This window comes from Sciurus vulgaris (genome assembly GCF_902686455.1).
Source record: "Sciurus vulgaris genome assembly, chromosome: 15".
In the NCBI taxonomy this organism is placed as follows: domain Eukaryota; kingdom Metazoa; phylum Chordata; class Mammalia; order Rodentia; family Sciuridae; genus Sciurus; species Sciurus vulgaris.
This window is the reverse complement of record NC_136476.1, coordinates 67,178,691-67,205,149: the sequence shown is the minus strand read 5'-3', so window position 1 is coordinate 67,205,149 and position 26,459 is coordinate 67,178,691. Positions and strand designations below refer to the sequence as shown.

At 45.2% G+C, this 26,459-nt stretch overlaps 1 protein-coding gene across 8 annotated transcripts in view; it reads right to left on the bottom strand.

Moving 5' to 3' along the window:
• The window catches only part of PALM2AKAP2 (PALM2 and AKAP2 fusion), a 339,279-nt gene that overhangs the window by 34,372 nt on the left and 278,448 nt on the right, over positions 1–26,459 (bottom strand). Inside the window, exon 1 of one of the 8 annotated variants that reach the window (XM_079112569.1) lies at positions 5,321–5,807. The exons of the other annotated variants lie outside the window; for them this stretch is intronic. The gene's annotated coding sequence lies outside the window, so the exon portion shown is untranslated. Of the gene's footprint in view, positions 1–5,320; positions 5,808–26,459 lie in introns of those variants that run through there. 8 annotated transcript variants of the gene reach the window in all.

Here is a 26,459-nt window from a genome sequence, read left to right as displayed (position 1 = left end):
ACCTGCCCTCCTACTGGTGTCCCAGAATAGCTAACAGCTGGTTAGGATGTCTACAATTTACTTTAAAACACTTGGGCAGAGACAATATAATGAAGCTACGTGCTTCTGAAATTAGTTTAAATTACATTCCGGGACAGACAACCATTCTAACTAAACTAGAAATAGACCCTCAAGAAGTAGTCAGCTAGGATCTAATCAGAAATCCCACGCTCCGTAGGTGGTTTCCTCCAGGATTTCAGTCCCCTTTAACTCTCCAGGACCCCTGAAGCTTTGCTAATTGACATAATTAAGGTGAGAAATGGGTTTCCATTAGTGAAATGAGTGGCTTGTCAATTAGCATAATGAATGTCAGAGGTGGATGAAACTGATGGGAGTTCAAATTTGTGGATTAGACAAACACCTCACCCTTTTATTTAAAGACGGTGAATCCAGTCCAGGTTTATACAGACTTCAGGGCTGATGCTGGAGATTCAGAGGGCTCAAACTGTTTAACACCCGCTAACCAGTAATAACATCCTGCCTTTGAAAACTGCCATATCGACCTTCCTTCAAGGTGGGGCCAAGAGCCTCTTTAATCTCAAAAAGCTGAGACTGGGGAGGATTTTTATTCCTATTTTTACTTAGCGGATATCAGTGTTGGGAGTACCAGAACTTAGTCTATGACCTACTTTTTAAATTTTTTTTTAAAACTTAATTTGTTTATTTATTTTTTAATCTGGTGCTGAGGATCGAACACAGTACCTCACACGTGCTAGGTAAGTGCTCTACCACTGAGCTACAACTCCAGCCCCTAAGACCTGCTTTTAGTATAACCTGATAACCTGTTTGCCCCTAGAGCCATTATTAATTTGCTAAAAAGTGCTTAAATAGATATATGAAGCAAATTAGCTTGGGTGAATTAACATAGATGCCTAGGTCTCCGTTCTTCATCTAAGTGATGCAAAAAATGTGGTAATTTAGAGTATGGAGCCTAAGGACCAGAAATCTGGGGTTATTTCTTGGTTCTACTATAAAAGTTCTTCTAGAAAATTATGGAACTCTCCTGAGAACAGAACTTTGTAAGCAGTGCTAATGATAGTATTTCTGAAAGCCTTTGTAAGCAGGGCTAATAAAAATATCTCTTAAATCCTCTTTAAGCAGTGTTAAATCTTTTTCAGAGTTAAATTGGAAAATGTATCTAAAAGTACTGTGAAAATGATAAAATGGTCAATGGAAATATTTATTATTATTAAACAATTTTACACTGAGGAGTAATTTCCCATAATAAATATTTTATTAAATAAAGAATGGGGGAAAGAGCAATAGGTAATGGTGAAGTTTTAACTTCAAGAAGAAAAGCAGTCAACATGAGATTAAAGGGAAAAGACCCAGGAAAGTCTAATAAAAGTCTCATCTCCCTGATCTTCCCCCACCCCCAGATCCTTAAGTGTTACTTTTTTCTAATTGAATCTAAATTCAATTACGGAGATGCAAAGTGAATAATTTCGTAAAATGTCCTTAAAAGTCAAATATTAAAGGTGCAATAGTAAGATCCACCCAGACCTGGGGATCCAGTCACATGGGAAGTAGAGGTGATGTCACACATAGTATGGAACAGAACCTGCCATGCCCAGGACTCAAGCAGCCACATGCATGTCTGAGTGAATGAGGTTGTGGAGCAAGCCTGTCCTGGGGACACTGAGTGTCACAGCTCCATGTAGTTGTTGACATAAGTCTGATAGCTTATCCTTCCACAGTGCACGCACGTACATAGTCTCAGCTGACACAAAAAAACAGGGCCCTGTGTTACGTGGGAAAGGCAAGCATTTTACTGCAGCTTTAAGACTTCAGAATAAGAAGTTTCAAGAACTAGAAAGAGAGCTGGGGAGATAGCTCAGTCGGTAGAGTGCTTGCCTTGCAAGCACAAGGCCCTGAGTTCTAATCCCCAGCACCGCCCCCAAAAAAAAAAAGAAATAGAAAGACTTTTCCCTAAGATCACACCTGACTCATAAATGGCATCACAGATATTTGAAGGTCAGTTCTTAATTCTAGTTCAATATGTCAAAAGGTATTTCCCATGTTGGGGGCTATCCAAATGATGTGTGAAATGTTAAGAACTGATGGATTGAAAGAATATTTACTTGGCTTTTTGGTTGATCTTTGCGCTACTGAATCTCTATAGGTGATGTGAGACTCAGAATTTGGCTTTAAAAAGCCAATAACCCCCTTCTTTATTCAGAGTGGAGCAGAGAGGCTCCCTAGAGACCCAGTTTCGGTTTCTTGTGCACTGCCTGTCAGGCCCTCCAGCTAGAAACTTCCTGCACAGTCTGAGGCATTTCACCCTCTGGGTTAGCCTCAGAACTAGATGCTCTGGTTTCTCTGACAACCTCCCAGAGGTAAAACACTAAGATCCCACATCACAGTGGGAAAGGGATGTGACTCCCCACCAAGACCAGAGTCAAAGGTACAAGTGAGATCCTAGAAGCTCTGGCCCCTGCTCCGCTGGGCAATGGGCACTGACATGCTTTCTTTCTCCTCAGGGAACCTGGGCCTGCAGCCAGGCACATCTTTACCAGAAAGAATGTTCTTAGCAGGTCTGGCTGGGTCCAGACACCAGAAAAGTGTCCTTTCCCACAAGAACAAGGAAGAAGTTGACGCTCCAACCCACTCTGAATACCTGCTTGGTTCACAGCTTCCCTCTTCCCCACCAGGACCCGACCTCCCGGGTTCCTAGCCTAAATGCACAGCATGACCCAAATCACTCAAACATCAGGCACCCGCTGCACAGCCAGGCCTCTCACTTCTGAATAACCCAGATTACTTCCTACTAAAGCCATGATATTTAAATTAGAAACGCTTTCCCCAGGTAATAGATGACCCGATCCTTTAATCCAGTTATTTTTAAGTTCCATCAAAAATATGCACTCACTCTTGGCCTAGGAACAGAAGCACAGCTATAAAATAAAGCTTCCTCATGGCTGGGAAATCAAAGAACATGCCCATTTTCCCTTATGACCCTCCCTTTCTTTCATTTTCTCAAGTCCCCTGTTTAGCACACGGGGCACAATCACCATCCAGCAAAAAACTGGCCCTGTGGGCCCTGCACGGCCACTGCCGGAGTCATTCTCCCTGGACTCTTCACTTTCTGGACCCAGATGTCACAAAGGCCAATGGGAGGAAGGAGTGAAACCGGACAGGGATGATGCTCGGCAACCTGCATGCCACCTACATCATGTCCTATTCCTGGGGCCTTGCGTCTCCGCAAAGCTCTGAGTGACTGCCTCCTAACCCAGCAAGGAGCTCACAGGCTTGAAGGGAACAAGTACCAATTCACATAAAAAGAACGAATAGCACAAACAGCGGAAGGAAGTCATAACTGGAAAGAAGATTCTGGCCCTAATCAATGGGGTTTAGCAGTGCAAACTGCAAAGAATTTATGAAAAGCTGAAGCCACCCAAGTCCCCAGGCTGGCTGGCCTGCAGCTCCTCTGGTCCTTCCTGCTGGAAGATGGCTGGTTGGAGAAGGGGTGGGACTCAGTGGCCCCTCTGGTCACCCCTGAAGCACAGACAGCAGGAATGCTGCTTCCAAGGAAGTGTAGAGGAGAGGCCTGGGGGTAACCTGGGCCACATTCTAGTCCTAGGCAGGCTTCCCTCTTCCACCCCCCAGCAGAGCTGCTTCCGGCCTATACAACCAAGGGCCTGTGCAGACTGTGGGAAACCAGGCTCAAACCCCTCCCCAAGGAGGCCAGAGACCCCTCCTGACTGATGGAAGGCAGGCGGCCAGGCTTCAGACCCCCAGCTTTCCTGGGCAGTTGCAGGCTAAATTTAGACCAGGCTGGCTCAGGTCAGCGCCCTGACCCCTGACTAAAACTAACAATGTCTCCTGGGTCATGAAGCCATTACAGCTGAATGTGACTAGGGCAGTTCTACAAAGAAACCCCAATTCTTTGGTGGCCAGGAGTCCCACTCCCCCTCAAAGAGGCCCAGCCTTTTTTCGGAGCGCTTCTGTGGGTTTGGCCAGAGCAATGATCGCTGTCCCACCACTCTCACTGACTCGTGTCTCAGACCCCGCTTGACAAGGGGGTGAACGCCCTCTGGAACCCCCTGCATGGGAGCAGGCTTCACCTGCCTTGGCTCACATTCCCAAGAAGGGAAGTGGTTCACATTTAAGGTAAGGAGTCCCACCCCTCCCTGCCAAAAAGGCACCAGTGCAAACGTCAAGCTGCACATCTGGAATGCGTCAAGGAGTTGATTAACACATTTACAGCTTGGGCTTTCTGTGAAAGAAACTGGAGACAGTGTGTGTGTGGTGGGGGTGAGCGGTGGGGAGGGGAGGAAAGGAAGGAAGCTGTTGCCTTAGCTGTGGCAACTGGTGAAAGGGTTATTTCTTTCCCTGCTTGGAGACCCACCCCCCTAAGGGAGTGGTTGAGAGGCTGGGAGCTTTCTGGGTTCTCCTGAATGAAGAAAGGCAAGTTTACTATCTCCCCCCCCCCACCACACACACACACACAATTTCAGACAGACAGGATTCCTTGGGAGTTACTGCCGGAGGCTCTTGTCACTGACATCCCTTTTCACTGACACAACTTTGCAGGGAAGTTCCCACCTCTGGAATAAACCAACATCAAGGCCTGAAATTTCTGGAGTAACCGATTCTGCTGAAAGAAAACACAAGCCTACCTCCAGATCTTTATAACTTGGTCACATCCCTGTTGGTTTTAAAATACTTCAGGATCTTGGGCTCATGCCTGGCCAACCAGTGATGGCTGGGACAGAAGCGAGGTGCCACTGTGGACCCAGCAGAATCCATTACATTGAGGCAGAAACCCCAAGTCTGCCTGTGAACACAGTGGATCTCACAACCTGGAAGTAGAAGGCTATAGAAGGCTAGATGGAGAGTAGCAGCAAGCCTCCTGGACACATACAAGGGGATGAATAGAAAACTAGTCACTGGAGTCACTGGTCCCTTAATAAGGCAGATTTTGTTCTGGAAAAGCACACGCAAATTCTTTCCAACTCACTCTCACACCGTCTTCAAAGCCTTTTCTGCCACAGATGACTTGCCTAGCTTGTCACTGTGATGCAGAGCTTCCTCTGCCTTCTAGCAGGAAAGTCGGGAGTTTTACATGATTTGCAAAAACTAGTAATAAAAAAATAGTTAAAGCAGCAGCAGCACAGCAAATGGCCAATCTGAGTTCAGCTGCCCACATTCTAGAAGAGAAGGCCTCCACATCACACCACTCTGCATCTCCTCCTCTGTAAAGACACTGGTCTCAAAAGAACTCTCTCCTATCACATTAGAAAGAAAAGGACAGGAAGATAAGTCAGCAGATGTGGCTTACCCTGCCCAGGGCAAAAGCCCAAGGGTGTGTGTCTTCGGTCAGAACTGCCTCTTTTTCCACACAGACTCCAGTGCACACACTGGCTGGAGCTGGACAAATTCCTTCGGAGTCTCCTGACTGAAGACTGTGATGTCACCATCTGCCCTCCCTCTGCTCCCTAAAAGGCCATTCATACCAAGAAGGACTTTAACCCCCCTGAGAGGCCTGGCCCCTCCCTAGCTGGCCAGGCCTGGAGGGCCGCAGTCTGCCCTGCTGCAGGCAGCTCCAGCCTGTTTCTGTCAGGCTCCGGGGCTGAGTGGGAAGGCAGGAGCTTGGGGGTGTCCACATGAACCAGTTACCACTTCTTTGAAAACTCAAGATGGGCCCTGGGACAAGCAAGGAACTAATATCCCAGTGGTTTTGAGGCTGCAAAAATTTGAAAGATCCTGGAGAAATCTCCAGTTAAACAGACTTTTCAGGATGGTTTTTACAATCTCCACTCTAAGAGAAAGAAATCAATATTTCATTGCATTCTTTTTTTTTTTTTTTTTTTTTTTTTTTTTAAATGTCTAAGTTGCCCAGGCTGGCTTCAAACTCATATCCCTGCATGCCAGACACCTGGTAGCTGGGGTCACAGGCATGTGCCACCATGTCTGGCCTCCATTGGCTTCTTTCTAGAAATATGTATTTAATATATTTAAAGCCAGACAGTATATGCAATTTGGTGGCCATTTTTTTCTCCACATTATCTCATAAGCACTTTTTATGCTATTTAAGGGCTTCTCTGTATGACAGATTTTAACTGTCTATATGATGGCCTATGCTGAGGTGGGCAGGTAAACCTGAAGTCAGAGGAGTGGGATCTCATTTCAAAGAGCATCTGGGGAGGTGACTCCACCACTGCACAGCTAACCAATAATCTGCTACCCAGAAAACAGATCTGCGTTTGCCTTAAACAGGAGCATGAGTGTCACAAAGATGTCCCTCGCCTGCTTGTTCATGACAGACTCAGTCGCCAGCACTACACTCAGTCTCATGGAGTGGTGTTTATCAGTGTCCCCTACCTGCAGACACCCACTGGCTCCCACCCCAAACTGGTCCCCAGGTTTTCCCCACCTCGTTCCCTGGACCTCTAGGTTGATCTGGAAAACTGGACATCTAAGGGCTCAGCTGACTAGAAAGTCAGTCAGAATTCCAGGCCAACTCAATGCAATGAGGTGCTCCTTTCCTTCAGTAAGATTTTGGAGGAGACAGAGAACAGATTTACAGTAAACTGAATGTGGAAAGGACAACTAACGCCATGCATGGCCGTGGGGACCAGGGGATTTGAGGTCAGTTTGGGAGCAGTTTGTTCGGGTGAAGTGGCATAAACAGCCAAAGACAGCAGCAGGGGTCCCCTGTGGCCTGCACATTGGGAGGTTCTGGATCACGGGGAGCCAGGAAGGAATAACCAGAGTAGATGGAGCCTGGGCAGAGGATCCCTTTGAAAAGGAAGCTGAAACTCTACTGGTATTCAGAACATCTAACCAACATTTTTCATATGCTGAAATGTATTTAGAAATATCGAGGAGTTGCTCAGTGACTAATCTAGTAGTACCAAGTCACTAGGAAGCTCTTTGGAAGCTCAGACTTCATGCGGCCCTTGGAATAACTGAATAATTGGAATGTTCTACCGTACAGCCAAGGGCATCTCAAGATGCCTGTTTACTTCAGACTTAGTAGTCGAAAGGACAAGGAGGGAAAGGCACACGCCATGGGATGGCACTGCTTTGCCAAGGACGAGGAAGCAGGGCTGGGTGCAGTTCCTCATTTTTCAAGTACTCCTGGAGTCCCCGCTGCTTACTTGGGAGGCTGAGGCTGGAGAGTCACTTGAGCCCAGGAGCTTGGGGACCAGCCTGGACAACACAGCAAGACCCCACCTCAAAAAAAAAAAAAAAAAAAGTGAGAGAGAGAGAGAGAGAGAGAGAGAGAGAGAGAGAGAGAAGGAAGAACTGGAGCAAGATTTAGACCTCATTACGAGGCGCCCTACCACACCTGTGAGGAAACGTGTGTGTGTGTGTGTGTGTGTGTGTGTGTGTGTGTGTGTGTGTATGGGGGGGTGTTTAAGTCTGCCCTATTCACAAAGGAGAAATGAAATGGCACATGCCCTTAAAGTACTATTTTCCAAGTAGTATACGTGCATATGACCTGGAGTCCCAAAGATGATATGAAACACACACACACACACACACACACACACACACTCTAACTTCACATTGTGGCCTCCACAGCTGTGAGACAATATACATTTCCATTTTGTAGGCTACCCAATTTGTGGAACTCTGCTAATACAGCCTGAGAAAAATCATACACTCACACATGCATGCTCTCAAGTCATATTTGTGCGTGCATATACACACACACCTCTGCCCAGCTGCAAAAAAAGGGGGCAGATTTTAGAAAAACATTCTGTAGCAAAGTCACCACTGGGTACTCCAATAAGGCAGAGGGAGCAATGACACCAGCAGGTTAAATTTGGGTTGCAAAAGCACACAGGGTCAGCCCACCTCTGGTGACTCTGGAGTCCCTGGACAGACTGATCAGAATGGAATCTGGCAGCAACACCTCGCTGTGGCTTGTTCTTCTGCCACCTCCCTGGCACAGGCTCTGAGCTTGGGGAGTTTCCTTAGTTCATGCAAATAAATTTGCAGTGACAGTTTGATTCTTCTGATGCTGCAACCTGTTCTGCTTAGTCTCTGAGGGAGCCTTGCACTGGGGAAAAGGAAGCCATTTGAAACTTGGTCCTGATTGGCTGGGAAGCAAAGCGAGGGCCCAGCATCTGGGGGTTGAAGATGGCTGATAGCCTTATGAGTCATCCTTTAGCAAATATCTATTGCACACCTACTGTGTGCCAGGCCCCCTCAGACACACAGCTATGCAGGATCAGAGCTCTGCCCCCATGGAAGCCACTGGGGGGAGGGGGGGGTTCAGGAGGGAGCAGACCCAGGAAGCATGCTAGGTTAAAGCAGAAGAGGCGAAAGGAAAATGTAAAAGGCATTTGTCACAAGGAAGCAGTGTGCCACTGTGGAGCCTTGGGCTTGGGGCTCAGGTTTCTGGACTGCAGAATAAGAGAATCAGACTAGGTAAACTCTCAAAACTCACTTCTCCTGGCCTCTGCAATTCTGTGGTTTCAGAATAAACCTTGGGCACATGAGTGGTTCTGTGGGCAGAGTCAAGAGGTGGCCAGCGGTGATGGGGCCGGGACAGACTCTGAAACCAGTCCTGGCTGCTTCTGCCAAGAGATTTCAAGAGTTCCCAGAAATAAGACTGACTCTCTTTGACATGCCCCTTGCCAGAACTTTCTCTTTAGTGGCAGGATTTTAATCTACTGAATACAGCCACCCCATTTCTGGCAGTTATCAGTCACTTGTAACTTAGTGTAATAGAATATCCCCAAAAGAGATTTGATGGGGCCAGGGGGACCTGGATGGAACCCAGCAATATGGCGGGCTGGCTTCAAAAAGCAGCAACACCTGGCCTTCTGTCTTCACTGGCCGGGGACTGGCTCTGGGAAGGCTTCCTGGAGCTTTGCAGCTTTTATTCTGCTCCAAGACCCAACGCAAGCACAAGCACAAACTTGGGCATCTCCAGATGCCCCTTCTAAATGGCCAGAGCTGGCCCCTCCTCCCCAGAGCCCCAGGCTTGCCCTCTTCCTTTCAAAGAGGCCACATCTCAGCAGGGAGCCACATCTCTAAAGCAATTTATACTTAGATGTGAATCCCAAGGGACTGTATTTACAATTTAAAATAGGCACTTGTTTACCCAAAGGAATCCCTAATTGAAAGAAATGTGGGAAACATTACATAGCCAGCCCTTAATGGATTAAGGGAAAATGGAAGAGAAGGCAAATAGGAACAGGGACTTTCCTCAAAGACCCAAGGAACGTCCTCAGGACATGGAACCACAGAGCGGGGGCCTGGGAAAAATACAGCAGGGTGTACAAATACATGGGTCACTCAGCTCTGCTGGACACTGTCTCACTTAGTTCTGTAAGAAGCATTGTTCTATAGCAAGAGAAATGGTTCACCAACTCCCAGGCCCTTGCCCTTCCCTCTGCATCCTGCTGTCTCCAGGTGTATCCTTTACCACCTGCTCCAACAGGTGGGAAGGGAGCCTGGAGCCCTAGTATGTACTAGGGTTCATTCTAGAACCAGATGAACTTGTGGTGACATTTAAAGGGGCGAGTAGCCTAGCAGGCCCAACCCCTTTGAGTTCCCCATTACATGAGTCCCTCAGTCAAGGATCTTAGACTCAAAAGATCCCTCTGTTCACTACCTCAGACAGTATGTGCATGTCCCCTGCAGGAGTACTGGCACCATCACGGTGCATCTCAGAGGACAGAGTTTTAGGAGAAGGCATTGCCATCTGGTCCATAACAATAAACACCTGCAGGCAGTAAGTGTAGCAATAAGTATCAGCATCTCCAGAATGATGATTTGTTAACCCAATCAATACATGGGCTAAGGAACTGAGCAGACACTTCACAGAAGAAGATATACAATCGATTGACGAACATGAAAAAATGTTCACCATCTCTACCAATTAGAGAAATGCAAATCAAAACTAGTCCAAGATTTCATCTCACTCCAGCCAAAATGGCAATCATCAATAATACAAACACCAATAAATGTTGGCGAGGATGTGGGGAAAAAGGTACACTCATACTTTGCTGGTGGAACTGCAAATTGGTGCAACCACTCTGGAAAGCAGTGTGGAGATTCCTTAGAAAACTGGGAATGGAAGCACCATTTGACTCAGCTATCCCACTCCTCAGCCTATACCCAAAGGACTTCAAATCAGCATACTACAGTGATGCAGTCATATCAATGTTTATAGCAGCTCAATTCACAATAGCCAAACTGTGAAACCAACCTAGACTATGCCTTTCAATAGATAAAGAAACTGTGGTATACATACATGATGGAATATTACTAAGCTTTAAAGAAGAATAAAATTATGGCATTTCCAGGTACAAGGATGGAGCTGGAGAATATCATGCTAAGCAAAATAAGTCAATCCCAAAAAACCAAGGGCCAAATATTTTCTCTGATATGTGGATGCTGATCCATAATGGAGCGTAGGGAGGCAAGGGAAGAACGGAGGAACTTTGGATTGGGCAGAGTGGAGTGAGAGGAGTGGGGGACTAGAGGGGTGGGTGGGAAAGAGGTGTAATGAGACCGTCATTATTACCCTATGTACATACATGACTGCCCGAATGGTGTGACTGCATCGTGACAACCAGAGAAATGAAAAGTTGTCCTCCATTTGTGCACAGTGAGTCAAAATGCATTCTGCTGTCATGTATAACAAATTAGAACAAATAATTTGTTTAAATTAATGATTTGTGAACCAGAAGGATATTTATCACAACTGCATGGCAACCCGGAAAGATGCTATATAAATATAAATGTACAAAAAGGGGTGGCCCATATCTGTAATCCCAGTGACTCAGGAGGCTGAGGCAAGGAGGATCACTAGTTCAAGGCTAGGCTCTGCAATTTAGCATGATCCTGTCTCAAAATTAAAAGTGAAAAGATCTGGGGATGTGGCTCAGTGGTAGAATGCCCTGGGTTCAATCCATAGTGTCAGGGAAAAAAATCAGAAGTGTGTGTGAGGGGGTAGTATCCAACAGAGCTGGGGTCCTCCTTCTCTATAAAATGGTTTAATAGCACTACCTTAGAGATCAGGTATAAAACATCAAGTGCTCACCATAGAGCATGTCATATATTAAAAGAATCCAGTGAGTGGCAGTTAAAATAGAAATAAACTGGTGATAAATTGGCAGCACACATCCCAAATGCCTAGTCATAATATACGAAGAACTCTAGCAAATCAGTAAACAAACAAAATCAACAACTCAAAAATTAAAATTAAAAGATACAAACCATAAAGAAATACAAATTTTACATACAAAAAGATTCTCAATCCCACTTATACAAGAGAGATGTCAGGTAAAATGGTAAAGTTTTCCACCTGTAAAACTAGTTATCAGCATGTGAGGAAAGAGTTTCCCTCACCCAGCTCCATGAACTTGGATGGAAATTTGGCAATACGTACCCCAACTTTCAATTCACAATGCTTTTGGCCCAGTAGTTCCATTTGCAAGAATTTAGTAGACATGGTGGCACATGTCTAAAATGATCTATGTCCAAGGATCTCCCAGGCGACACTGCTTGCAACAGTAAAAAGACTATAAGTAATCTACATCAACAGAAGACGAATATAATAGTCATGAGATGGAATATTAAGCAGCCTTTAAGTAACCAGTATTCCAGGATATTGGATATGGTGCACTAGCTTTCATGTTAACATAATAAACATAATCTTAAGAATACATTTTTATTTGTATATACATATGTAAGTGTATTTGTTTACTCACAGGCTGTTCACGGAACCTGAGGCCAAACATCAGGGGCAACTAAGATTCTTTTCCCTGTGTCCTTTTCTATGCCTTTTGAATTTTCAACCTTGTGCAAAATATTACCTTCTGAAAAAAGAACTAAGTACATAAAAATATAAATAGACAAGTAGGCAAGAACTAAAAGGAAATATGGACCCGCAACAGGCAATTAGGCACCTGGAGATTAATTCACTGTCTAACGGATATCCTTTGTATATACATTGTTTAGAAGAATCACATCGATGTATTAACCTTGGTTAACCCCAGAGACTAGGAATGGGGAAAATCAATGTTGGGGGTGAGATGAAAAGGTAAAGTGAAGTCTATATCTTGTATTTTATAAAGGTTTATATTATTGAGCATATATTACTATTGTACTTAGAGAAGCAATAATTGAAAACAACCGTGCAGTAATACAGGTTAACAAATTTGAATTTTTAAATACATTTAGACTTTTAAAAGGCCAGGGCAGCCAGGTGTGGTAGCCCACATGTGTAATCAGGGGCTCAGGAGGCTGAGGCAGGAGAATCGTGAGTTTAAAGCCAGTCTCAGCAAAAGTGAGGCACTAAGCAACTCAGGGAGACCCTGTCTCTAAATAAAATATAAAATAGGGCTCGGGATGTGGCTCAGTGGTTGAATTCCTCTGAGTTCAATACCTGGTACCCTCGCCCACTCAAAAAAAAGGCCAGGGCACATCTACTTGTTAGGTTTCTCAAACCTCCACTGTTTTTTTGTTTTGTTTTTCTTGTTTTTGTTTTGTTTTGTTTGTTTTTTAATCACATAAGGAATGGCAAGAACGTCTTCACTCAGCAATGATGAACAAAGGTGCATAAGAGCTTGTCCTTCTCTCTGGAAGGTTCTGCTTTCTTGCTGGATCTATCATGTATTTAGAAGCAGACTCCCACTCTCTACAACCACAGGACAGTATATTCTTCCTTCTTCATGGAAGAGAAGTCACTTGCTTTCTATGATGCATAGATATTTCCCTTCCAGGAGCAACCCATTCCCAGAAAAGTTGTGAAACCCTCTGAGTAACCAAATTCAGGGGAGATCAAATGTCACAGAACTTCATGAACTATGTCACAGACAGAATATGTCACAGGAAACCCCCATGGACCAGTTTCCCAAGATCTGGTCAGCCAAGGAGAGAACAAAAATTGGGGGCTGACTTTATCTATTATTCTAAATAGGCATCTCTTTTATTCTCTTGCTCTATTCAACTTAAATGTATGGGTAAGTCATCCTGGCAATCTCCCCATCCACCTACAAAACACACACATACCACACGGGGGTTCACTGAATTGGAGTCAACTTTTTGTTTAAGTAAAACATTTCAAAGCTTTTAGCAAAGTTTCAAACACAATATTTTGGGCTTGCTATATTTAGTCTTCTGTAAGCAAAAGCACCGCACCTATAACTGTTAAAAGTGAATGCTAGGCGTTGGAACAGACCACAACTCTGCACTTCAGCAACTCCAGAACCCAAGTGCTGACTCTCCCTGGGGATCCCTCCTTTCTGTCACCGGGTTCCTAGTCCTTAGGCAAGGTCTGAGGTCAGCAAGGGTACTTAGATCGAGTAGGACCAGGAATCCAATCAGGCTTCTCTGAGAGGTTCACCCACCAAGCATTTCTTTGCCCAAAGGCAAGGGGTTTTAAATGCCCACTGACTGCAAGGAAACTGGTAGAAGGCTCTGGAAGGTTTAGCTCCCCGTCTACTGTCCCACCAACATAGACAGGAGCATCACCATGAACTGTCTTCCACTCCATGAACCCATGAATGGTCTTTTCTCAAGTTTCTTCAAAAGCACAAAGCCACATCTGAAGCCAGACTCTGCAGCAAGCAGCCCTCTGATCCAGTCCACTCCAGAGCACTTTGGCAGGAAAAGAGAACTCCAGGAAGGTCCAGATGTCCAGAGTGCTGCTCTACCGGGGAGAAACAGCGATTCTGGATCAGGACTGGTGCTGGGGACACCAGTCTGATGAAGGACAGGGCGTGGTAGGCAACCACCAACCGTGAAGATTCAAGCCATTGTCTGCATGGGATTCTGAGCCTGGTACCTGGGATGCACTTGTAGTTTGACCTACAAGACATGTACCCCTGGCCTTGAGGACCTGACCCTGGTTCTGATTGAGTCTGCCCCAGTCCTTGCTTTTCAAAAATAAACTGGGGGAGCTCCTGGAGTCCTGTCTGTCTGTCGTCTCTCTGTCCACAACTCTGTCCACAGCCCAAGTGCACCTGGGCTGGCTCTATGAGACCACACTCTGGGAAGTTAAGGCAGCCCAACTCTGGGGGCAGCTGAGGGCAATTCACCTGCTTCCAACAACTGCTTCTGTGGCTCTGCAGGAGAAGCAAGGCATGGAATTTCTCCATCCACCAGGGGATGCATGATGAGCCCAGGTACAGTGATACAGGCAGCAATGGAGGCCATTCAGCTTTGTGCAAAGAATTGTGCTCCTTGCCGTCGCCGATGCCAGCAGACCTATCCCTGCCTTCTCTCATCTATGAGCATCTCTCTACCCAGCCACAGAATCCCGAGAGCCTCGCAACTGAGAGCCACTAAGTAGTACTGACAATGAAACAGGATCAAGTCTGAGACCCAGCAACGAGGAAGGGGGCCCCTGCTCACACAGCCTCTGCTCCGTCCTCTTTACCCTCCAGAGGCTCCAGGGGTCACCTGCTGCTGACCATTTTGCCACTGTGGCCCCACCATCTCCTCCTTGAATGTGTGTGGGAAGGTGATCCAGTGGAAGGACCCACGGGTGAAAAGGGCAGGGTGTGAACATTCTGGTATCAAATTGACGGCGTGACACTTACAGAAGAAATTTTCTCCTCAGAGACTCAGGTTCCTTCTCTGCTAAGTGGGTATAATAATCACGATCAGGGGTTGAGTTATGTCCCCCCCAAATTCATGTCTGATTGGAACCTGACAATTTGGAAATCAGATCTTTGCAGATGTAATGTGTCAGGAGGAGGTCATACTGGGCAAGGGTGGCCCCTAACTCCAAAGATTGGTGCAGACACCTACACGGAGGAGGGTAACTTCCTATGAAGATGGAGGCAGAAATTGGGGTGATGAGTCCACAAGCCAAGGAATGCGGAGCCTTATAAGCAACCAGCAGGAAATAAGGAGAAAGGAGCAGACTCTCCCTCCCAGTCTTCAGAGGGAACCAACCCTGACATCCTTCATTTCGGATTCATGACCCCCTGAACTCTGAGAGAATAAATTGCTATTGTTTTAAGCCATTCCATTGCGCGTTCCTTGCTAGAGGAAACGAACACAGCTTCCTAATAAGGCCATGATGGAGACTGCCTTGGATAGCAGGGGAGGATGTCCCTTAATGCCAGCTGGTTCATGCTTGCTCGCCTCCCTGGCAGCAGGCCAGTAGTGGGATCTTCCAAGCATTATCACAGGTGGGTTGCCCCGTGCTGTTTGTACTTTTTAAAACTTGGGGACAAAAATGGGAAGAGCCAAGGAACTGAGTAAGGGCCTCTCAGGCAGCAAAGGCTGCAGGCTCACCAACCGCCTGAGTGCAGCAGAAGCGTGCATGGACACTAACTGGACACGGAACACAGGATCCATAGTCCTTGCAGGGGTTGGCCAGCGCTGATGATCAGGTGATCATAACCTCTACTGAATACTTACGATAGGTCTAGGTCATTCACTTGCATGTACTCGTCATGCAAGCCTAGGAGGCCTGTGCTATTGATATCTCTGTTTTATAGCTCCGGAGGTGAATTTCAGGAGTTTTACTTGCCCAGGGGTTCCAGTCATAAGTGACAAAGCCGGAACTTAGGCTGACTGCTCAGGGACTGTTGGTTTTTTTTTTGTGGGTGGGTATCAAGGACTGAACTCCAGGGCACTTGACCACTGAGCCACATCCCCAGTCCTATTTTGTATATTATTTAGAGACAGGGTCTCACTGAGTTGCTTAGTGCCTTGCTTTTTCTAAGGTTGGCTTTGAACTTTCAATCCTCCTGCTTTAGCCTCCCAAGTCACGGATTATAGGCGTCGGACTGCGTCCAGCTTGGCTCAGGGACTTTAACCACTAACTTGCTCTTGTGGATGCAAATATACACACAGGAACAACCTAGAGGAGCAGCTTATCAAACAAGGAAGATCTGCTACTACATCCTTTCTCCACCTTACTATACACAAGTGGCCCTCCACATCTGCAGGTTCGACATTCATAGATGCAACCAACTATGAGTGGAAATTATCATTTCTGTACTGAACATGTCTGTACTGAACATATACAGACTTTTTTCTTATTATTCCTTAAGTAATACAGTAGCAAACTAATCATATAGCATTTATATGTGTTAGGTATTATAAGTAATCTACAGATGATTCAAATTTATATGCAAATACTATACCATTTTGTATGAGGGACTTGGTTTTGGTACCTAAGGGAGGTCCTGGAATCAATCCCCCGTGGACATGGAGGGGCAACTGTTCTTTTAACTCTCCTGTGTGCTTTGTGGTTTAGCTAGTATGCCAGTTTCCTTTACAGGAATTATAAATGATATGGGTGATAATGGTGACAATTAACTGAACACCTAGGTTTGTCTCAATGACTTCTCACAGCAACTCCATAGTGTGGTGATTATCGCTATTTTGTAAATGAAAACACCAAAACTCAGAGCTTCATTTGCCCAAAGATACAAAGCAAGTGGAGTCGAGATCCAGGCCTGTGCAGCTCTCCAAAGCACATCTTGACATCCTTCCTGCTTTCCAAGCACATGGAAGGCCAGGGCTCACTGAGCCTGAGAATGCCCTAGGATGGTGCCCGCCATGCGCCCCTACTTCAGATGCCTGGCATTCTCCTTGTCCTCTCTAAGTGAGTGACTTTTCTTCAGTTGAGTGGTTGGAATTCTCCAGATACTGTCTGACCACTCCTGTTTGTCTTGTACACAAAGCTCCATCCAGCACAACAGCAGGGAGCCCAGAGCAGCCAGACCATTCCGGACATGGACCCTCCCCAAACAAGCTGCAGAAGAAGGTGGGGATCTAAGAACAGGAAATAGCAGGGGCTGGGGGTGGGGGAGCTTCAGGTCTCAGGAAGTCAACCAGCAAACATCTCAAGCTGTGAGATGCTGGATGCACTGGGACAAAGGGGTGACAAGAGCTGGAGCCAAGATTTTGCTTTGATGTACAGATGAGTCTCCAACTTATAGGATGGTTCAATTTTGGATTTTTTTTTTTTTTTTACTTTTTGATGGTGTACAAACAATGGGCATTCAGTGAAAGCATACGACAAACTTGAATTCCCACATACAAGATACACTCTGTCACTGAACCCTATCCCCAGCCCTTTTTATTTTTTATTTTGAGACAGGGTTTCACTATGTTGCTTAGAGCCTAGCTAAATTGCTCAGGCTGGTCTTGAACTTGGGAGCCTCCTGCCTCAGCCTCCTGAGTTGGGATTACAGGCATATGCCACCACATCCAGTTTACACCACATTTCTTTATTTGTCTGCAGATGGACACTCAGAGTGATTCCATATTTGTGCTATGGTGAATAATGTCACCGTGACCATTTGACGCAGCCACCTCCTGAACACAGTGATTTCATTTCCTTTGGATACATATCCAGAAGTGGTGAGGTAGGATAAAAGAAATGAGAAAGAGCCAGGAGCAGTGGCGCACACCTGTAATCCCAGAGGCTCGGGAGGCTGAGGCAGGAAGATCATGAGTTTGAAGCCAGCCTCAGCAGAAGCGAGGTGCTAAGCAACTCAGTGAGACCCTGTCTCTAAATAAAATACAAAACAAGGCAGGGGATGGGGCTCTGTGGTTGAGTGCCTCTGAGTTCAATCCCTGGTACACACCCCTCCACCAAAAAAAAAAAAAAAAAAAGATAGGTTAAAGGAGAAAAGAAGGAAAGAAAAGGAAACTACTTACGATCTGAAAGCATTGTGCTAAAGTTCCTCCTACCTTTTCTCCCCACGTCGGTTCTCTCCCCGAGGCCTGTCTACTCCCAAATTTCTGGGAAATCCTCAAATCTTCACTCACAAATCTTAAAATTACTGGAATTCACCCACTCAGGAAAATTGCCCTGTGCCCTGTTAACTAGCCCACTAAGACATGTATTTTTAGAACAGACTGAGCAAACCTATGATATACGGGACTTTCCCAGAAACCAGTTACACTGGATACTTTCCCAAAGCTAAGTATTGATCAGATAATGGACAAGACATCAAGCTTAAGGATCCTGAGAATTGCCAAACCTCCATAAACCATCTGTGATTGCCAGATGATCATCCCCACGCCCCCTCACCCCTCACCAGGTTTCCTTTAAGAGAAGAGCCGGGAACCCCGAAGCTCTTCAGTCTCAGGACGGGCTGCGCTCCCCTTGGGCGTGCGCCACTTGGCTCCTGAACGAATCTCTGTGCCTCAGTAGCTGAGGTGTGCTGGAATTCTTTACCGTCGTGGGCATCAAGGACTCCACCATCCTGAGCAGAGGTCCCCCTTCCGGGGCACTCCTCTGGTGTCAGTGGGATTGCTGGATAATATGGTAGTTCTATTGTTCATTGTTTAAAAAAAGAAAAACAACAACAACAAAAACACTCCTAAATCTGGGATGAAGAGACCTGCCACCCTTTTCAAGCCTGACATACCTTCTTGAGCCCTTCCCCTCAAGGTCCCCTCATGGGTCCCTGGCACCTTGACATGTCCTTCCCTTCTCACTCCCAGGCAAATTCACCTCAGGTTTTCAGTAAGGACCAGGTCACATCTGCTCCCAGGTGATGTGTCCTGGTGACTTTCCACAGCCCAGGGAAGCAAGGGCCCAGTCACACCTGGCAGGTTATGATAGGAGCTCCCGGGGGCAGTGTCTGCATTCAGGAAGCCTGTCACAGTCAAGGACTATCACCACTGCCCTCCTTCCTAGGGGATGAGGACATCACTAAGAGGCTTTTGTGTTTCCTACTGGGCTTTACATACTTCAGCTCATGACCTCTAACCTCAAAACATGACCTCTAACCTCAAAACATGACCTCTACCTTGGATGTTCCTGAAGTTTTAATAACAGGCTATTCTGCTGCCCAAATTTTTCCTTCCAATTACAGGCCAACTATTGCTATTACTAAAATGAATATTTAAAGGTTTTGGCTTTTGAATCCCATGAAAAATAAACTCCATTCTAAGATTTTCTCCTAGCACTATACTGTAAACTCTAAAACTCTTTACTTGTTGAAAAAGAGCCAAAAAAAAAAAAAAAAAACTTAGAAGTAATTTCTTTAGACTCTTAAAAATTTCTACTATAATAAAGACAGCACAATATTTGCCTTTTTAACCATTTGGAGTGTACAATGCAGCTATATTAATCACATTCACAATACTGTGCAACTATAAGCACTATTTCCAAAATTTTTCATCACCCAACACAGAAACTCTGAACTCATTCAGCAATATGGGTCATGATTTCTGAAATATTCTGAGTTTAATTAGGACACAGAATCTAGGTAAATGGATTATACCTGGTAGCAAACATGGATGGGAAGACTAAAAGGAAATAAGATAATTTTTGGTTGTATTATTGCAGAGGAATAACTATTTTCTAAAATCCACTTTCTACACCAATAAAAAAAAATTTAAAGAAAAAATAAAACAAAATTCACTTTCTAAACTCTTGGCTATCAATACTCATTTGTTGAAGTATCTAAAAGTAAAAAAAAAAGAAAAAGAAATTTAATTTGCAAATCTCAAGAACACAATTAAATTTGTCCCATCTGCACTGTGCTTAAATGTACAATATTGTTAATTTCAGCTCACTATCACAAAATACATGGTTCTTCTTCTTTTTAATTTTAAAAAATAGCAATTAAAAAAAATTATGACCTGAAATTCTTGAAGGGATTAAAATGTCTTGTTTCAAAAGTAAACTATGGTCATCTCCACCCCAGCCTCAACTGATCTAAGATCCTATTTCTAAACTCACTTTTCAAACAAACCAAATAACTAGAATACTTTTGCATCTTTGTGACCTCCGCCTGGGTAGAGATTATCCCTGCATAAGAATATATCCCCAGATAGATAATGTCAATCAGTGGCCAACACCCGGAGATAATCCCCTCCTTGAAAAGTCGGTTTTCAGTTTAACCTTCAGTTGGGTTAATTGATGACTGATCTTCCATTAGGAGCCCTCTGCACATCAAAGCATTGTTTGGGAACACAGCAAACCAGATTGGAGAGAAGGAGGCTCTTTAACCCTCAGGGCTAATTGCTGGAATTGAGTATTTCCTAATGGAGATGGCTGCTTTCAGTTTAATAAACAAGGCATTTGTTTGAGAACTGAAATGGCAATCCAGTTTCTGGGCCGTTGATGGACATCTAGGCACACGTGCATTTGTGCACACACACAAATCAACACAAGGCTTGGTCTTTCAAACCTCCCCAATTCACCCCAGGCCGTCATTCTCCTCTTTCCCTGGTGTCTTCCCTTGCTGCACAGGGGATCATCAGCACAGGGCTCCTCCACGTACCTGGGATCAAAGAGCTGAGCACGGGGCAGCCATTACTCTGTCATTAACACTGACCTTCATGCATCCATAGAGGGAGTCTTTCCTTCTCCCACCCTGCAGTCTTACACATTCCCCCAGCAATAAAGACCAGACCGGCTGGAAGCAGGGCCCCTCCCATTGAGGCAAGCTCCATAAAGCTGCTCTTCTGAGGAGACAAGCTCTCTGGACTTCAGGTCTCCTTCATGGTCAGCTATTCCAGCCTACAGTCATAAACTTGTCATCATCTGGGGTCAGAGTCATAACCATGCTGAGATGCTGGGTGGTCCAACAAGGTCTCCACCTCCAGCTAAACTGCCCGACCCAAGGTTTTCCTCCTCAAAAAGACTAAATCGTGTTTGCGAAGACGCCAATGTTCATCAGCGCAAAGATATGCAGAGGTAACCACTTGATAACTTCTTAAATAACTAAGGCTGTTGGTGTTGACTAATGGTTTACATATTCATATTTTGTGACTGGGATATAGCTCAGTCGGTAAAGTACATGCCTTGCATGCACAAGGCCCTGGGGTCAATCCCCAGCACCACAAAAAAAAAAAAAAAAAAAAAAATCAAATAAACAAACAAAAAAATAGTTTGCAAAACAAGATGGGAAATTTGGCTCTAATGGGAAGACTCTGAAGAAAATAAGAGCACTAGAGATACAGCCCTGATTGCTTTACTTTATTGGACAGGTGCTTCTTACAGCATAGTTCATGCTAAAAAGCTTTGGAATGCAAACACACAGGCTATTGTACAAAATTAACTAGCTCAGGGAGCTTCAAGTCCAAAGGATACTTGTAATACAGTTAGTTCTTCCTGGATGTGACTGTTGGTGAATCTTCTGTCCACCCACATTTTAAAAAGAGAGAGACCTGCTCCCCTATATAGTAACAAGCAATGAGATGATGCTTATGGATCTCATTAACTCTGTGGATTAGCACTAATGGACAAGATAGCGTCGAGTATCAGGGGATTTAAACATATTAATTTGTAATCGCCAAATGAACCTTATTGAAAATAAACTCCTAATTATTTTTTCATGATGTATATACAGTGCGTGTGCACATGTGGATAATTTAAAAGAGGGTCCTATAAATCAACAGCCACCTTAATGTCAATGACAAAACCTGCCCAAAACTTGAGAGAAAAATGCCATACCCATTAGGTTTAATGACGTAAACTCAATTCCCAGGTAGGATCTAAAAAGCAACCCAATAAGTAAAAATAAATTAAGCATTTAGATGATAGAATGGAACCCCCAGCATAGATGACGGCTTTTACAGATGCCTCAAGACATGCATTATGGGGCTAGGGAGATAGATCAGTTGGTAGAGTGCTTGTCTTGCAAGCACAAGGCCCTGGGTTCAATCCCCAGCACCGCAGGGGAAAAAAAAAAAAAAAAAAAAAAAAAGACATGCATTATGTCACAAATCCATTCTATAGTCCGTTCTGGTATAATTAACCCAAGAGCTTTCCTGCAAACCAGACTCCAAAGAAGGCACAGGATACCTGTGTACTGAAGCTTCTCATTTATTAGCCCTCAAGATAAAATTCTTCTGAAAACTCATCGCTGAAAGGTACCCTGCCTGAATTTAAAGTCTAAAAGGGGATTGTAGCCTTGCTCCCTCTGCTATCTTTATCTCCTCTCTTGTAAAACAGGTATATTTCGTTCTACACAGTATATATACTTAAAAGATAATATCACTAATGTAAGCAAGTTTGGCAATCTGTCAGTTAAAATCTCTTAAGAGTTTGCATTCTAGAGAGAGATTCAAGATAGCCTCAGGACACATAAGACACACCTGCTACTATTTTGCATTTCTATAGCACTGCAGAGAAGATAGGCTGAAAGTTTTATGATACACAGAGAAGCAGAATTTAAGGCCTGAAACTGTCTAACCAGGTGCACAAATCTCAAGTGAGTCCAGGTCTTATGCACATTCCAACTAAGCAGAAGAATCAGGTTTTGAAATTGGTTTCATTCCACATCTGTGAGCTTTGGCAGCTTTCTATCTTGGTTCTGCCTTCTTGGAATTCCAAAGCTAGGTCTACTCTGCTCATCCCAAATATTCGGGTCTAAGGAGTTTCCAGGCCACTGAAGCTGATAAATCAAGAGCTTACACTAGCTATAAAAACCATCCCTCCGAACTTGATAAGATGAGGCCTCTGGAGTGCTAATGCTTAAATGCTTATTTTTCAAGTCACTGGAACACAAGCAGATTAATCATTAACTATTTTACCCTGAGTGTTTACATGGAATGCAAAGATTCAAGAATCACACTTACCATAGCTATCCTGTATGGGATGACGCTCCTGTTCTGGGACAAATTTTAAGCATGACCTAATCTGGACTGGATTCAACTTAAATCTCAATTTGTTTGGTGGTAAATATCTAAAATCCCAACCAAAATCTGGAAGGATTCCAGTCTGAGGTTGGACTGAACTTAAAACAGGATGCCTTGCCCTTTAAACTTAAAAAAAAAAAAAAAAAAAAAGCAGCACTCTTGTAAGTTTCCTAGCCCACATTTAGATCACGGACAAGGAGGGAGAAGTAGAACTGTGTGGCCAAGTGACAAACTAATATAGGCAGCCTCCTGTGGGAAATTCAATAGGCCACTGTTCTGGTGCAGAGACCCTGAGTGGTCCTAGAGATGAAGCGGCTGACACTCCAACTCGGGATGTTCAAGGGTACAAGGCAGGTGTTATGGCTGACATCGCATCCCCACTGCGAGGTACTGAGAGTGGGACCTTAAGAGGTGATTAATCCACTCATGGATCAATGGGTCGTCAAAGGAGTGGCTCTGTCTTAAAACGGAGCCCGTCTGTGGCACCTCTGCCTGTCCCTACAATGCCTCCACCTCATCTGACATGGCAGGAAGGCCTTCCCTGGATGCTGAGCAGATGCCAACACCAACACCATGGTCGAAGACTTCTTGGCCTCAAGAACCCTAAGAACAAAACTCTACCCTTTATAAACGACCTGATCTTTGGTATTCAGTTACAGCAACAGAAGATGAACTGAAACAAAGGCCAGAAAGGAGAAGGGAGCAGACGGTTCCAAGTTCATGTGGCCAGAGAGAAGTCTGAGCAAGAAAGAGTGTGAGTGTGTGTGTGTGTGTGTGTGTGTGTGAGAGAGAATCTTTTGTCAACATAGCAGATAATTTTCTTTTATTGAAAGGGGCTCTGGAAGCAAGGGCCCATCTAATTCTGGAGGTCCTAGTTTCAGAGACTTCACTGATAACTGATCAAGTCTCAAACATAAAGAAACTTGTTAGTACAACTTATGTATGTCAAGTGGATTCGTAAGTGGACATTTTCCCTTATGACAAAAATGCAAGAAAGAGTAGGAAAATCAGTCCTCCTAGTGGCCTGCTGATCTAGCTACCTGCAACCCCAAGGCCAGGAGTCTGGTCAGGGATAAGACTCTGGTATCTGCTCCAAGTGCCCTGGTTCCCTGGCAGTACCCTCACTGCCCTGGGTCCAAGGGCTCTGAGATTATAATTCCAAGGGCCCACATAAATAGTGAGGCCAGACCTGAAGTAATCTATCAACTTTTGAATATCTGATCTTTTCCCCTAGTCTTTCTGAATCTGGCCCCAATAAAACACCTATGAAGCCAATAATGCTGCAAGACAAATTGATTCTGTGCTTGATAAGTTTATACTCTAATGTTTAATACATAGTAATAAATCCCTGTATTACTTCTGAACAAATTACATCTTTGTAACGGCTCAGTATATATTGTCTAGATCGAGAAGTAAGCCTGTCCCTTTAGGCACTGTTCCATAAATATGACTATTACGGCTCTCAGAAGGTACTGGATAAGCACTTGAGGCTGCAGGTGCTGGTAGACACCCACTGCACCAGGGAGGTAGAAAGAGGATGGGGAGACGGGCACAGTGGCACTGTGTAATTACTGCTGTAATCCTAGCCACTCGGGAGGCTGAGGCAGGAGGATCACAAGTTGAGGCCAGCCTCAGCAACTTAATGAGTCCCTAAGTAACTTAGCCAGATCTTGTCTCAAAAAATAAAAAGGGGTGGGGATATGTCTCAGTGGTAAAGCACCCCTGGGTTAAGTCCCAGCACCCAAAAGGAGGAAAAAAATAATAAAGAGTGGAATTTAGCATCAACCACAACAGGTTTTGGATCTCAGTTCTGCACCTGTTGTCTGTAAGAGCTGAGTCTCAGTTTCTTTCCTTATCTGAAAACAGGCAGTCCGAGGAGTGTCGCTGTGTTGCAGGAGATGGCACACGTAACGCAATGCGGCGCCAGTGGACAGGGGCTCTCGTGGTGGCAGAGGCACTGGGGGTGACGGAACTAACAAGAGGACACCACAGCTCCTGTGGATGGACCCAACTGGCTGCCTGCAAGCAGGTCACACATTACAAAGAGAAAATTCTTCACACAGAGGATTTCCCAGATTAACCTCTGCCAAAACCCCTGGACTTACATTTTAAAAGCATGCAAGCAGCTATGGGTGATTTCAGAGGCCCACCGAAGTTGGCTGTGTGCTCCCTCCAGTGAGGCCAGTGGGAAAGGATGACAACAGCTGTCCCAAAATGTCAGGCGGGGAGAGGACACAGCCATGAGCCTTTTCCAGCTCATGCCTGGAGAGTCACTGGTAAGACTTCCTACCCTCAGTTTGCCTTTTAGGCAGATCCAGAAAGTGACAAGGAGAGAGGGATTAGCTCCCAGCAGATGTTCTGGAGATTCCTGAGAGGAGGGAATAGGAGGCTCAATTTCTAGATATCTACCCTTGATCTTTGGGGACACTTAGTGAGGCCCTAAGCAACTTAGCAATATCCTGTCTCAGGAGTGGAGGGTGTAGAACCCTAACACATCATGGAAATTCTCCCCGGGGCAACCCAGTGTCCTGAATGCCTTCTTTTTAAGATTTCTGTGTTAGCTAGATTTGATTCCCTCATAAGGTAGAAAAAGCTGAAGAGGGGATGCTCTAGTCTGGACTTGGACTAGCCCTCAAATGCCCACTGTCCTAGGGCAGTGCTACTGGGAGGCTGTGGAAACTTTAAGGGGGGCCTAATGGGAGAGCTTTAGGTCACTGGGGAAGTGCCCTTGAAGGGGACTCTGGGACCCCGGCCCCTCCTTGCTCTTTGCTCCCCAGTTCATGAAGGAAATGGCATTTCTCCACCGTGCATTCCTGCCATGACATGCTGCCTCACCACAGGCCCAATGTGCTAAGGCCAGCGGATCATGGACCAGAAGCTCTAAAACTGTGAGGAGAATAAACCTTTTCTCTTTACAAAAAGATTATGTCTGGCATTTCATTACGGTGAAGGAAAGGTAGGGGATGGCACCTGGTAGAAAACCACACAGTCACACTCCATGCACCCTTGGATACACAACAGTCGCTCATTGGCTCTCAGGAGCTTCAACACCTATGCACACTTATTCTAGTCTAGACTTCCAAAAAAGTCCTGGTGGAGCACCTATTTGAGTCAGGAAGCATCATGACTTGGTCACCTCCCTGAGAATGGCTCACGTGGCAGAAGCCATCAGTCCCACGGTGAGTCTTCAAACAGGTTCCAAGTCATCTAGGAGAATCCCCTTTCCCAGGCCACAGGGCCTGGTCCAGCCTCACACACTGTCACCATGTGTCTGTCCACTTAAGAAGAAAATTGTCGTGGTAACTAAGAAGGATTTCTACAAAAGTTCCTTGACACAAATTCTAAATATAATCCCCCCTTTTGCAAGAGTGCTCATCTCGCCTTCAAGGGTCAGTGTGGGGTTACTACATATCAGAAGCCAGGTGACACAGTTCTCTACCGCTCCTGGGCACAAGGAGCTTTCTATCTGGGACACAGCAGCAGAGGGACAATTAAGCCATCCATTTCCAACGTGCTTTCTCAGACTCCTCGCCTCACCCTACATAAGCAGAGGCTTTGCCAGAGGGCTGTCGTCTGAACCAAAACCTGAGTCGTGTCCCTCCGCCCCCACTGGCCCACTCACTTTTTTCTAAAATCAAAGGCTTCTTCAGGGTCATGATACTCTGCCTCAATGTCTCTGAGATAAGTAGGAAGAGACCAGGTCCAGAGACAGCACTGAAAAAGGAGCCAAGGATCAGCTTCCTTCTGGTCTGGGCCTGCTGCACAGGCCTTAACTACCGTCTCAACCTCCAGGACAGCAGCAAGGCAACCTCTATCTTCCTTTGGGTCCCATGATGCCCACAATGTCCTTTCAAACCTCACTGTGGATTAAGGTCAAA